Genomic DNA, 15305 nt, shown 5'->3' on the forward strand with positions numbered 1-15305 from the left:
AGCTAGGACAAAACATTCCGCCGTTTTTCAAACGAAATGCGCTACAGGCAGAGTAACTTCCGGTTCCAAAGACGAACAGCGCGGACATCCAATCAGTGATGTCTCCTGTTGCCGACTGGTACCTACCCTTTCCGGTTTTCTTAATGTAATTGTGCTTCTCAATTTGTTTTGTGATTCTTCTTTTGTTTTGCGCTTTTCAATTTGTTGTTGCGTTTAGTGAATTTGTTTTTGCGCTTTTCAATTTGTTTTGCGCTTTTCAATTTGTTTTGCGTTTAGTGAATTTGTTTTTTGCGCTTTTCAATTTGTTTTTGCGTTTAGTGAATTTGTTTTTTGCGCTTTTCAATTTGTTGTTGCGCTTTTCAATTTGTTGTGCGTTTTGTGATTTGTTTTGGCGCTTTTCAATTTGTTTTTCGTTTAGTGAATTTGTTTTCGCGCTTTTCAATTTGTTTTTCGCGTTTAGTGAATTTGTTTTCGCTTTTTCAATTTGTTGTTGCGCTTTTCAATTTGTTGTGCGTTTGTGATTTGTTTTTACGCTTTTCAATTTGTTTTTTTATTTGTTTTTGAATTTGACCATTTGTTTTGTGGTTTGCAATTTAACCAATCCTGAGCTGGTAGTTAGGGGCACAAAGTATTGCCAAGAAGAATATCTCCCACATCATTACACTACCAGCAGCATCAACGACTGATACAATGTAGGATGGATGCATCAATTCAGATCATTTTCACCAAATGACCCTGACCCTGCCATCTGAATGTTGCAGCAGAAGCCTCATCAGATCAGGTAACATTTGTCCAGTCTTTTATTATCCAATTATGGTATATTTATGCAAACTGTAACTTCACTTTCCTGGTCTTAGGTGACAGAAGTTGCACTGGGTGTGGTCTTCTGCTGATATAGCCCATCTGCTTCAAGGTTCTGCATTCAGAGATGCTCTTCTGCATACCCCTTGTTATTATTTGAGTTACTATTGCATTCCTATCAGCTCAAAGCAGTCTGGCCATTCTGCCTCTGACCCCTTGCATTAACAAAGCTTTTTCACCCAGACAACTGCCACTTTTCTCCTTTTCAGACCATTCTCTGTAAACAATAGAGATAGCTTTATGGGGAAATCCCAGTATATCAGCAGTCTCTGAAATACTCAAACAATCTCATCTATCACCAATAAGCACATTCAGTCACCTCATTCTGATGTATTTCTGATGTTTGAACTTCAGCAGGACATTTTGATTATGTCTACATACCTAAATGCACTGAGTTGCTGCATTGTGATTGACTGATTAGATATTCGCATTAATAAACAGCTGAACAGGTACTTAAAGTTGGCAATGTTAAACTGTTTTGGTAAACTTAGAGCTGTGTCTAATAGTGTGTTTATGGACCTGTGTCTAAGCAAAATATAGACTTATTGCATGTTGTGAATAATCTGAGCTAAGAAGTTATTTGCTTCTTTTTCTTTCATCTCTCTCTCTCTCCCTCTCGTTCTCTCTTCCAGGTTCCTCATCAGCATGAGTAATGATCTTGTATGTGTTTGATAAGAGCATTTGCTGTACCTCTGGAATTAAAAAATCAACTGATGCATGAAATAAACAAAAGAGAGACTATGATAAGACATTGCTTTCCCAACAGTTACCAGGCAATGAAATGTAGGATTCATAATTTTATAGATGCAAACACACAACACTAGCCTTTCATAGTTCAAACCCTTTAATATATTGTAAAGAATCCAAAATTAGCACTAATTATTCCGCTACCGTGACAAAATAAAAAAAATCTCTACATGTGTATCAGACAGATTCCAATATTTTTACTGCCAAGTAAACTTTTCTGTTGCCAATCTGTAAGCTGTTATTTTACATTAAATTTTACATTGATCATATAGCAAAATGACAAAAAGAAAGATTAATGTGGATTAAATACTGAAGCCTTCTCATCCTTTCATTTAACTTGATCCTAACATTTCAAGAGAACAAAAGATCAGAGATTGTATGCTTCCAGTTTACGCGCAAATAGGATCCATCTCTTTGCTCTGCAAAAAGTATAACTATACTGTGAAATAGCAAGAATGCTTCTGCAATTGAACTGTGTCTCCACTGAGCTACAACATAGAGAGGAAGGAAACTGAAAACAGTTTAAAGTCACACTTGTATTGATTTATCTTTTATTGCTTGGGATTTATGAATTATTGTAAATCTGACAGTGTCTCTCATGATACTGCCACAGGGTTTTTAAATCAAGCTGACAGGCTTATTATTGAGCTCTGGTGGAAAAAGCAGAATAGCATAGAGGAATGTACCATCCCTGATCCAAGAGAAAGAGAAAATATTACCCCACACTCCCTGGTGGTGAGAAGTTGTAGCAACCAAACTACATCCCCACACAATTGCCATGGCACTGTAAATCACTCATATCAGTGAAACAGCATCAACCTAACAATAATGAGATCTTGAGCCACTAACTGTATTATATTTTAATAATATAATACATAATACATCAGGCTACTTAAAACACACATCCTTAGGAATCTTCCTTTTTCAATCTATATGGATATAAGTAATCCATGCAAATTAATACACAGCATAATGGAAACAAAGTGGCAATCTTTGGAGGTATGGCCAATTGTTGCCTACAGCATGACTACCAGGGGCTTATTTTAGCCAGTTCCAAATGTGGACAAACTGTTGGCATGACCACAAATTATTCAGTTCTTCAGAGCAGTTGCTGAATTAGTTGTCACAGCAACACATCCAAGTCAAATGTTTTCTGATGCAGGTTTACTCAGTATAAACTGGATTGGATGAGGGATTTAAAGAGTGTCACCCAACTATGGCAGAGGCTTTGGCTTACTTTAGCAAACATAAAGTCCACCTCATCCTGCAGAGGAAGAGGTTCAGCTACCAACTGGTCTCCCAGTGGTTAGGCCCTCAATCACAAGGCAACTGCACAGGTTACTTGATGGAAAGCCACAAAAAAATGAATAAATAAATAAATCAAAAAGTCAGTCTGCAGAGATTACTGCAACCTGTCATAGATTCATCTCTTTGCAATAGGCTACTCAACTGTACTGGTTATCAGCTGGTTGTTTTCTGGTTATATACCTAAAAAAAATCAAGGTTGCTGATTGCCATTGTTATTTTGCAGTTAAGTCATTGTCCTAAAGCAACTCTGTCACTATTTGTGGATGAATTTCTGTTTAATGGGAATTTCTGTGTATGTAGATGGTAACAGTATGCAACAGATGGCAGAAGATTTGCAATTCCTGCAGATTTATCACAGTTAGTTGCCATATTATGACAACTAGATTGCATCTAATTGTCAGTTTGACCCCTTTCAATCACAGACGGATAGCAAACTCATTCTATATTATTGCCATTTTATCAATGTCTTGATGCATCAAGTGAAGAAATGAGATCTTGGTGCAGATGGGAGAAAATACATGCAATCATCAATGTTTAAAGAAGGACTGTGACTCTCTTATGCAGGCCATTTCATTGTACTTGGAAATCCCCATACAGTGTAAGTGCTCATCTTAACTCAGAGGAACAGCTTAAGCTGCATGCTTCATGAATAAAACTGTGGTCTTTAAAATGTCCTCTCTTCATTGCCCTCTGTGCTTCTATTCTACATTTTATGAAGTATTTTTTTTAAACTGCCATTATACTGAAGTAGAAGAAATATGCTTTGACTTCTAAAGCACCAAATCTACCCGATATACTGTATCTCAGATTTATCTCTGGCAGTACCAAAAATGAAAATGTGTCTCCATTTGTGTGAGCTGCCACTCATTTTTATCTGAAGCACTCAGCTGCCCTGACAACACTCCATCGTCCACATTGTTTGATAATAAATTGTGCTTTTTTTTCAGTTCTAATTCAAGAGCTCAGACTGAGATTAAATAGATTCAAAGTGTCCAAGATTCACATTCCAATTTAGAAAACACAACAGATAAGATAAGGCAGTGTAGAGAGAATAACTTTAAACAATTTGGACAAAGCTGAAAGGCCTTATTTCCTATTATGAGCACGTAATACCGTGGCATGCCTATATAGTATAAAATGATCTGTGAATTTATACAGTTCTTTGGTATAAGTGTGACATTTTCTGACAAATGCTTTTTGAGGCCCATGGACCTGAAAACACTTATATCTCCACTATGCACTTCACATCTGCTATAAGAATAAGAAACTATAACAAGAACAGAGCAGGACTGTTGCACAGTCTACATGATGTGCTAAAGCCTTTGGACAAAGATTCTCAAAAGGCCTGTGCATTTTTCTGTAAATGTATAAACAAGCATGCAAATCAATCATGTGTCATGCTGATAACATCATAGATTAGATTTCTCTCCAGCCTTTGTCATTTCATTTTGCTGAAGCATTCTCTGATTTGACTCACGATGTCCTTAACAATTTCAGAAGGCTGTACTGCAAATAGCCTTCCTATTCCTCATAGTCATCTATTGTGTTGGAATCTTGGTTTTTTGGCTTTCGTCCACGCTAAAATATCTCAATAAGTTCTGGAAAAGAGCATTTTAAATGCATAGTTCAAAGCTGTATTTGATAAATTCAAATGGAGTCTTACAAAACTGTTTTAAGCAACAAAAACAACTTCAGCTGTTGATTTTGTTACTCTATTAAAACCTGTTCTAAATAGCCTCCTTATTTATCATAGTCATATATTGTGTTCATATGTTGATAGTTGGGGTGTTGTCTGTCTTTTTCATATTATTGCAGAGTCTTTGACTTACAATATAAAGTGCCTTGAGGCAACTGTTGTTCTGATTTGCCGCTATATAAATAAAATTGAATTAAACTGAATAGAATTGAACCAATAATGTTACCTGGTTCTTTCTAGTAGTACTACATTAGTTTTTGCTGTGAAGTATTTTGCAACCTCCAGTGATGTTGCAGAGGAACATTTTGTGTGAATATGCTGCTCCCGATTGTTCTGGGCTTCATCTCTAATGTAAGGGTTGGTACAAAACAAACAAACAAACAACAGGTATTTAGCATCTTACTATACTAAAACAAAATTGTATTGGCATTGCAGCACCATTGTGAGGATGGCGACATGCTGTGCTTAAGTAGAGCTTCACAGAGCGGTTAGCATAGTTACAGACTCCTAGTCTTGTTGTGTTTAATGGCAGGTTGTGTAACACTTAGCAGTAATCACAATAATTCAATATGCCATACACCTATTTACTGCCATTTTAGTACCTATCTAGTACTTGTGATAACTACTGTGTAACTGTGTTGATTTGCATGCTGACACATACAGTTAAAGAGCAGTTTCTGATATACATCATGAAGGGACCTAAGTTTATCCAGACAGCTCAGTGAGTCACACACTATCCTAAAAGACAACATGTCACAGCTGTATCTTTAATTAGGTACAATTGGCACTGACTTTTAGAGAGAAGCTTTCAGATGGGTTGCGTGTGCTCCTTTTATCCTTTCTTGCGGAGAAAATTATGTTTAGAAGGAAACCTACTCGGTTATTGAAAGGCTTTCTGTGTGCATCAGTAATCACTCTGTCCTTTTTTCCCTGGGTCAGCCACAATGCTGGGGGTAAAGCAGCTAAATGCTGATGGGACCAAGCAACAGCCGCAATCCCATTTGAGCAGTCATTGGTACTTTGCCTTAAATGCTTTTCAATCTGCTGAAGATCACATTAGGCGGCTGCTTCTTATCGACTCATCTAAAGAGTTTATGTCTTCATCTAATTAAGGACAGTGCTTCCTTAATAGCCTCATGCTTAGGATGAGTTATTTCATAAGTGCATATCTTGGCTAGTAGTCCACCATCTTCTACTTCACTGTCAGCTGAAAATCATATTTTTTCTCTACCCAGGTCTGTCTTGTCTCATGGTGATAAACTGTGGTCATAGTCAAAACAGTGAACATGTCACAGATGTTGATAAACAAATTCTAGTCAATATAAGCTTTAAGCATTGGGTCTTTGTAATTTTTTCAGTAATTCTAGCCTGGTTGCTCTCCATATGGACTGTGGGCTTACAGCAGTGAGTGTCAGTTTCTTGATATATTGTATCCCATATCTGTGAGGCTTAGTGAAGTTGACAAGATCACAGTTCAAGCATATATTAGATAGATCCAAGGTGTCCACTGCCAAGGCCTGCCAGCTCAGCCCGTTTCCATGCTGCTCTGCGTGCCGTGAGGGCAAGCCTCCTATTTAGACAAGGGAATGAAAGATGGAGCTGAGATGTATAATGCATGTGAATGCAGGGGAGGCAGGCATCTGCTCTAACAAGCCACTTCACTTTCACTCGCGTGTCTTCGCCTTTCACCAAAATAGATTAAACCGTTGTAGATACTGAAGTTTATTCTTTCAATGGTAAACTTTTCTAATGTTAGAGAAATAATTTGCAACATTTTCAACGTTATATAAGCCACATATTTGCCACAAGGAAATATGACAAGGAATTTGAATTGCATTTTACAACATATTCCACATTGTTGTCCAAGAGAGGTTTTAGGTCTTCGGAAAAACCAAGTCATGAACAAAACATATCCAACACACTATACAATTCACATTTAACTTTATTTATACTGCATAGATTTTAATTATTTCCTTTCTATACATTTTCTTTTGGCAGTATTTTCCACCTATGAACTGAATATGAAGTTAATGCAAAACCAAAGACAATGACAAAAGCAATGTGAACTTAATTTGCCAGTGTAAGTATGCCTTCCGGCATTAAAAAAAGAAAGAAAAAAAAACCTTTCTGCTGTGTATGCACATTCTCAAACCAGCAGGTGTAGAGATCAAGTATAAACCTGAGGCCAGTGTGCATATTTATAAACAATACGAAGCATTATATAAAGTGGATGTTTTACTGGTGGCTTCCATTTAATTGTTAAGTACTGAATTTTTAGCTCACACTGACTATGTTATTTATAGTTAAGTCTGTAAAAATGAAATTCAAGAATGAGCTAAAGAGCTTTTACACTTCATATACAACATCTGTATTTTTTTAATCACTTATCTGAACTTGCTTTTGGATGGCTTCCATCAATAAACAATGATGAAATTCTTCCAGATAGGTACCTTTGCAAAGTGTAGAGTCAAACGCGTCCACTCAGCAGCTTTCTTTCAAATGAATTGCAGGAGCTTCTGCTGTCAGCCAGTCTCGTCCACTATTGCGATTTTGCCTAGGAGAGTTCGGTTGGTCATAACATTTATATAATTAATAGCCCTTCAAGCTGAACTGAATTTGTCTGAAAAATGGGCCATGTCCCAGTGAAGGCTGTTGAGAATAAAAGCTGCAATAAACCATCATGTCTGTCATTGAGAGATTGTTCAGGAAAAGAGCCAATCTTCTCTTTCTGTTTGTTGTTTTGATGAGCTTATTGCTTGTGTTGTGCGCCCAGTCAGTTGTTTGAAGACGAGCTTCTGTCAAAACACTCTCTTATTTTGTTCCTTATCTTTGATCGTCATGGTTTACATGTGCAAAAAAAAGCTATGCCCCTGGAACGTCAGATGGCACACAAAGAAATCCAAGTCAAATAACACATTCATGTTGGAATGAAAAATTGTATCATCTTTATATAAATGTTATTGAACATAAAATAAAGGACTTTATAATGATTTGGTTCCATTCAAGTTGTGCAAATATCATTGGGTGTTGTGAAAATGAGTGTAAGGAATGTGCAGGCTGTTAAATCTGGGATAGCTATGTAGCCATGCTATCTTTACAATAACATAATGCTCATTTTAGGCCTATTTTCCAAGCATTTTACTGTGAAGCAATATTTTTTACGCACCTGACTTATACAACCTTTCTCTTTTGCGGTAATTATTGTGTATTTATCACTCATGCATGCTGATGTTTTAGCAATCCTCTTCCTAAAATAATTCTAAAGGGAACAATTGGTTCATTTCTTTTCATTGCTGCCATATAGACGGAGAACTGTGCGCTTTATTTCATTACGGTGATAAAGTTGTGAATAATTAAGCAGCCAGGCTGGCTTTTATAACATGCATACTCATTTCAAGTGACTTCAAAACTTAGACTGGCCCTATTCACAGACAGACCTCATAGTGGAGCCCTGTTAATGGCTCTGCATTAATTTATTCACAAGACCTGTGGAATGCTAAAATAGGAATTAAGAATTAATTTGTGGGATAATTGAGATGCAAATTAAAGCAGATGTCTACCCCAAAATGAAATTCACGTTTGGTATTCTTGTGATCTTGGGGCAGCGTCCCAGTTGCTGAGAGTATTAGAGTTTATGACTAATAGAAACAGCATTCTTCCTAGCAGCATTAGTGGTGATTTTTAGCGAACATTTTGGTGAACATTTTTTAAAAGCCCATTAGTGTCAGAGAAGGTTTGGAATAACCCAAAATTCAGCTTTATCTAGAGGTTCTTTACATTCCGAAAAACAAAAACGTCAGTTATATTTTCAGATGGACTTCTGATGAATATTCTTGATTTAGGAAAAAAGTCTTTCTCATATCACATTAGTATTCAAGTCATGCGTGACAGATACACCACAGGAGACAGCATTAGGAATGCATTGCACAGCCAAGTGAAAAATTAAACTCCATGTCCACTCTATTAGCTGTTCTAATAACGTGTGCAGATACATTTATTGTACAAACAACATCAATTAATGGTATCCGTGTTGCACGGTAAGATGATTGGAACATGTAAACTATATAAGAATGATTAGAAATGGTTCCCCCTAAATGAACAAAATCAGAAATGTGTTGTATCTTTTTTCAGAGTCCTAAAATCAACCAGCAGAGATCAAACCTTTGGAAGCTACATTTGCAGTCAATGGTAAAGGGACTGAAGTCTACATAACTATATAGACTTACTCACCATTTAAGTTCACATATTCATTCTTATACCGCTTTAACGTATGCTATACACTGCATTTGCATTCAGCATTTAATTTCTCTCTATCTCAGACACAGATGAATGCTTTGGGAGCAATGTCTTACCCAAGAGCACTTCAACATATGGACTGCCCTCTCACCTATAAGAAAAAGATAGAGGAACTGAATTTATAACAAAAGTTTGAGAAATTTAAGCAGTGCCGTGCCCAGCAGTTGAACTGCATGATAAAGTAATGTCTGAAAAAAATGTTAGATCAACTTTCCTATGATTTTAACTTTTTTTCCCATGAACTGTTTTTCACATTTATATCTTTAAAATTAAAAAGATATAGCAATCAAACTTATAATTAAATGTGATTAATAGCTAGTTTAACCTTGTCAAAGCACATGCATTTTTTAATAAATTGCTCCGCTATGCACAGTGTCCTTCATGTTGTTTGTATTCACACATATTTTAACTTCATTCATTCAAAAGACAAAATGTCCTGTTACAATAAAGACGTGCTCATGCTGTAACAGTAACAGAATACAGTCAGAGACTGCAATCTAAGAAATCATTTCTTAGATAATGATCAAGTTTTATTTTTTCACTTGACACAAAATAGATGAAACAGTTGAGAGTTTTCAGCTAAGGGACTTTTGCCACAGAATGCAGTTTGATCTCACATATGTGATATCACATCTCATTTTTCAGCGTAGGGGTCACAGATGGATAAAAATATATTGTCAAAGGGTATTCTACACTGAAATTATTTTTAACCCTGTATTTGATTGTGAGGTAAGTCACGGGTACGTCAAAATTGTAATCATCTGCATGTTGTGAATTTGAAAAGATGTAAATATTTATTTTGTTGTCAAATGCTGGAGTAAAAACTCTCTTACTGTGTTTTCAATTGCATTGTCTGATAGCACAAAGCTGCGCTATTGAAATGCTATAAAATTGCTTTAAGATAACAATACGACAGCAGGAGCAGTATTTCCTCACTTTGTCATAAGAATACACATGCAGCTTACCTTTGCTGTCATTGTGTACTTTCTGAATATCTGTGCTGCGTACTTTAGCCATTTGACACTTTTTTTGTTTAGTTTTAATAAAAAGCACACTTTTTGTCATCACTTCTATAATGATTTTGTTCAGTTCAATTCAAATAAATATATTTAAATAGTAGCAAATTTCAGTTTGCTTTACATTGTAAGGTAAACCTACAATACCCTACAATAATACAGAGTATATGGAGATGACCCTGTTTGAGCAAGCACTTGGTAACTGTGGGAAAGTAAAACTCCCTGTTAATAAGAAGAAACCTTGAGGTTCAGAGAGGGGCAGACATCTGCCATGACTGGTCGGGGGTGATGGGAGGGAGACAGCTGTGGAAGAGAGCCTGATAATTAATAATAGCTAATGATTAAATGCAAAGTTGTATAAAAACACATGGAGTGTTGTGTGAAGAAAAAAATACTCAGAGCATCACTGGGAGCCCCAAGTAGCCTAGCTCGATTGCAGCATAACCAAGGGAGGGTTCAGGATCATCTGAGCTAACCCTAATTATATACTTTATCAAAAAGAAAAGTTTAAAGCTTAACCTTAAAAGTAGTGATGCTGTCTCCAAAATCCAAACTGGGAGCTGGTTACATAGAAGAGGAGCCTGAAAACTGAAGCCTCCCATTCTACTTTTAAATATCATAGGAACCACAAGTAACCCAGCAATCTGAGAGTGAAGTGGTCTGTTGGGGTGATACGGTCTTTGAGATAAGATGGGACTTAATTATTCAAGACTTTGTATGTGAGGAGGAGGATTTGAGATTTGGTTCTGGATTTAACAGGGAACCAATAAACAGAAGCCACTATGGGAGAAATGTGCCCTCTCTTTCTAGTCCCTGTCAGTACTCTTCCTGCAGCATTTTGGATTAACTGAAGGCTTTTCGGGGAGGTTTAAGGACATCCTGATAATAATGAATTACAATAGTCCAGGCTAGAATTAATAAAGGCATGAGTTTAACAAATTTTATGAATCATCTTGGTGCAGTGTTACGTACCAATGAGCCATTTCAATTGAGTCTTTAATAAACCAAAATAAATACAGATAACTAAATACAAATAAATAGGATAGAAATGTGGAAACAAGAAGGCAGTTAAAGTTAAACAGTAAATTATTACCACAACATTACCAAAGTAATATCCAAGTAATGATTAATTCATTCTCTTGTTGAAAATGTTTTAACTGAGTAATATTGCACTGCGATATATTTAAGTGGGTAATAATTGGTCAGAAACTGTAGGAATAATGTGGAAACAAGCATTTCTCTATGAGGGAAAAACCAACTGGCATAATTTCATAACTTTTTAGCAATTACATGATCAAATCTGTGCATTTGACTTTTTTATATCATGACTTTAAATTGGTAGTAACGCATGATAATAAGTTAATATTGATTGTGCTATCTCAATTTGTTAAAGCGTCAACCAATATTGCCTAATTAGCATGAAGTTACTGCAACTTTAAAGTCAGTTTATACAAATTCTACTACACAACTGGAAACGGTGTATTGCTAGTAAGCTATCATTTTACCAGTATATTACTATAGCCTTACTAATTGGTTTTTCCTCATATGTTTATGTTCTACATTATCACAACCAGGTGCTGGCCCTTATTACCAAATGACATCAGTTGCAGTGTAACAATACTCAGCTCTAACTATTGCTTTGACACAGATATTTTGGTAATTAAGTGCAATAACGGTATTTCCATATTATTGCCTTGTTACTTGTTTCCACAGTTTCCAGATACTTACTGAGCTGTAGCGTCCTATCATTATGTATTTAAAACTGGATTGACCTAATTGTTGGTTTTTAATCATGGTATTTGCATAAATTTGCTGCTGCAAACACCAAAACAAATTTTGAACCATACCATTTGAGGTGTCTCTATAATTTTTGTTCTAAGAGAGCACACTATAATAAAAGTTGTATCTCAATTTTGAAATCTCATTTTACATATAGCGATAACAGCAGTGAAATATGTCAGTAGAAGAAACGTCCAACTTTTAATAGGGACAGATGTTATGAAACTGAAATCACTGAAGCAAAGTGCCAGCAATGATCTCTGTGAAGTTAACCCTTCATGCTAAAAAGCTAAAGCATTAAAACTATTTTTTCTTTTCTCTACCTGGGAGCAGTGATGATAATTTGTGAACAAAACACTGACATCGTCACCTTTCAATTTAATAAAGCAGAGCTGCTGGAAAAGGCCATAATTGCACATTCCTCTTTTACCGAGTAACATACTCATTATAATTCAATATTATCATTCATTTGGAAAACTTTTGATCTCTTTCAAGGGAAATATGTCTCCCTTTATGTAAAGGTATGTAAAGCCAGAGGAAACTGTAGATGCAGGTTATAATCCTCTGTGGGTTTACTATACAAGTGATTTTATCCTTGGATACATTATCATTGCTAAAATATAGCCACTTTGATTAATAGCGTATACATGACAGTAATTACAGCTTAATAACATTGTACTCATTGACTCTACTGTAACTGTATTATGTAAAGAGTCTGTTAAAAGTATTGCATGATAACAGCACTGAAAATCTGTTCATCAGTTATTAAACTACTTGTTTCATAACACATAAATCAGGAGGCCTGCTGACCTTGTTCATCATGTAGAAAGAGTACAGTGTGCCTAGGGAAATTTTATTTATCATAGTTTTCTCACTAGTTCTTGTCATTGCTCCACTTGCTAAACAATTAGTCAACAAGTCAGGAATCAGTGGGCGTGTGTGTTTAGAAAGTGCTTTTATAAATGGAGAAGGGCATGAATATTAAATGCATCCCAGATGCTAGGCTTTCTGCACCTTGCACACACTTAACAGTTAAATGGCTTTGCATTTCATTTGCTGTCCCATTTAAAATGCACTGTCTCTCATGGTGAAACACCTGGTCTTATTAGTATAGTGCGAAAATCCACATTCTGCCATCTGCAGCCGTGATGTCAGCACCTCAGTGGGTAACAATTCCCACTTCTACATCTCCCTGAATCAGTGGTGTTAGATGGAAGAAAGAGAGCTGATGAAGAAGGGAGCAAGCAGAACGAAAGATAGAGAAGATAAAAATCCCTGCGGTGAAAGGGTTTTGAAATTGCTGGAAGCCAGCGCTCCCTTGAGAAGCAGTCTGTGAGTAGCAGAAATGAGGATGGAGAGGGGCCATGTGCAGTAACTCTTTTGTATACTACTGACTAATTATCAGTCCAGCAAGGAACAACCAGCTGTTCACGTCCACCACACACCATTAGACTAATATCACACATTAGCATCAAAACTGTTCAACTACAAACTTGGAAAATAGGGTAAATGAAGATCGCATCTTGAAATAGGTTTTAGAGGTAAGACATTCCTGTGTAAAAGCAAATAAGTGGCATTACAAATATTTGTGATCTAGAAATGGTGAGTAGCAACCACAAGCATCTGCTATTACAGTTTTCAGCTTTAATGTAAATTTCCAGTCTGATAAGCTGATAGAATATTTGAATGTCAGAATCCTATAGATTTACAGGTATTTATATAATAGTTGCAATTTTCTTATTTTTATGCACGTTAAATTCAAACTTGTTTGTTTGCCTGCTTGCTTGTATTTTTCAAATCAATATTGATGGCCTACAAACAGATCATTTCACAAAAGACTGAGTTTGTATTTAAATTGCTAGGGACTATTTGTAGCCCCTGTGGCCAGGGGATAGTTGCAGGGTTGTGCATTATTTCCCAGCAAACAGAAACCACATGTCTAATGCTGTCATCCTATTAGGACCCATATGGACATGCAAATTGATCAGATGTCAGTTGACTGTGAGGTTACAAACAGTCCCATATGGCAAGGGTAGCAGTAAAGAAAACATGTACAGTACAAGATAAAATGTCACACAGATTTTTTTTTACACACATATGTGTATATATATATATATATATATATATATATATATATATATATATATATATATATATATATATACATATATATATATATATATATATATATATATATATATATATATATATATATATATATATATATATATATATATATATATATATATATATATATATATATATATATATATATACAGACATTAAAAACGGCTCTAAAAAACTTTCTCTCTGGCAGACATCGCACATTTCTTCTTTCAAAAACAGTGAAAATCCTGTTACAGACACCAGGGCCACAACTCAGTAGTTCATATCCTCAGGGGTTAGAGTAATTGTCAAGGATTACAGTTGAATACATTACTCTCATGACTGACACCCTTTGTATGTAGTGACAATCAGTTTAATTGGTTGCAAAATGCCGGGTAGCACTATACCTCCCTAGTGCTTTATGAGTATTGAACTGGAGGAAGTTCATGTTGTATCACATCATGCCACGGTGTAAAGTTGACGCAAAGCATAATAATTTAATATCTGATGTAAAGCAGTTAATACCAGGAATCATGATTTGTCCCAGTGCAGTAGCAGCAGCTGTCAGAGTCAACGCTGAGTGGATGTAAGGTGTCTCCCATGCAAATGCATTTAAATTATTGTCAAATATGATTAGAGTGAAGTACTCACGCAGCATACATACACTCTAAGTATAATGAAGGCAATTGTAAACAGTGAAAAATAGCTCGCTGTGACATTTTGTGATAATACTTTTAGTGTTAGTCATCTACTATACGCAATTTTCAATTTAATATTTGCACTGGCAAACAATTTAGTAACAACGAGTGGACGCATTTAGACTACTGCTTACATTAGAAGCTGCCAAATGGGTTTTATATATGTAAACAAAATCTGACTCACCCACATTGCATTCGTAAGAATGGACCAAACACACATTCACAAACACCGAAATGTAGGAGTTAAAAAGGACAAAAGTTAGACTTTCTATTTCAAAGCCATTTACACAGCAAAAAAGTAAAAGCCACCACAATGAATTTTAAAATGCTTGTGTGACTAAACTCCAAGCCAGAAGAGAGCAATTAATATTCCCAAGGGCCCACATGAGGAACTGGGACCATTATGGAGGGAAGCGCCAGCAAGCCTATAAAGAGATTTAAAAAATAATTATAATAATATTGAGCAGAATTGAGTTCATCTAATTCCTGCTGCCCTCTGCGACAGTCCCAGTTTTTCATATGGCCTCTTTGGAAAATGAATTACCCACCCCTGCCCTAACCTAAGGTTGGCTATATCAGTTGGCATTCCCATCAATTTGTTTCAGAAGAAATACATCACAACAATTACTACACAGACTTCCATTTCTTTTTTGATATTGCCCCAGAGATGAATTCCTAAATAATGAAAACCTCAGTCAGTCAGTCTACTTGTGAAATTATGGCTGATATGTTGCAGCAGCAGAATATGGTTGGGGCTAGGCATGTGAGCTCCAAGCGTATCACTCCCTCTAAAAGTGG

General features: G+C 36.0%; 1 protein-coding gene across 1 annotated transcript in view; it reads left to right on the forward strand.

Moving 5' to 3' along the window:
* vwc2l (von Willebrand factor C domain containing 2 like) overlaps nt 1–15305 on the forward strand; it is a 70355-nt gene that overhangs the window by 23479 nt on the left and 31571 nt on the right. The window lies entirely within an intron of this gene.

This window comes from Oreochromis aureus, linkage group 16 (genome assembly GCF_013358895.1).
Source record: "Oreochromis aureus strain Israel breed Guangdong linkage group 16, ZZ_aureus, whole genome shotgun sequence".
Classification (NCBI taxonomy): domain Eukaryota; kingdom Metazoa; phylum Chordata; class Actinopteri; order Cichliformes; family Cichlidae; genus Oreochromis; species Oreochromis aureus.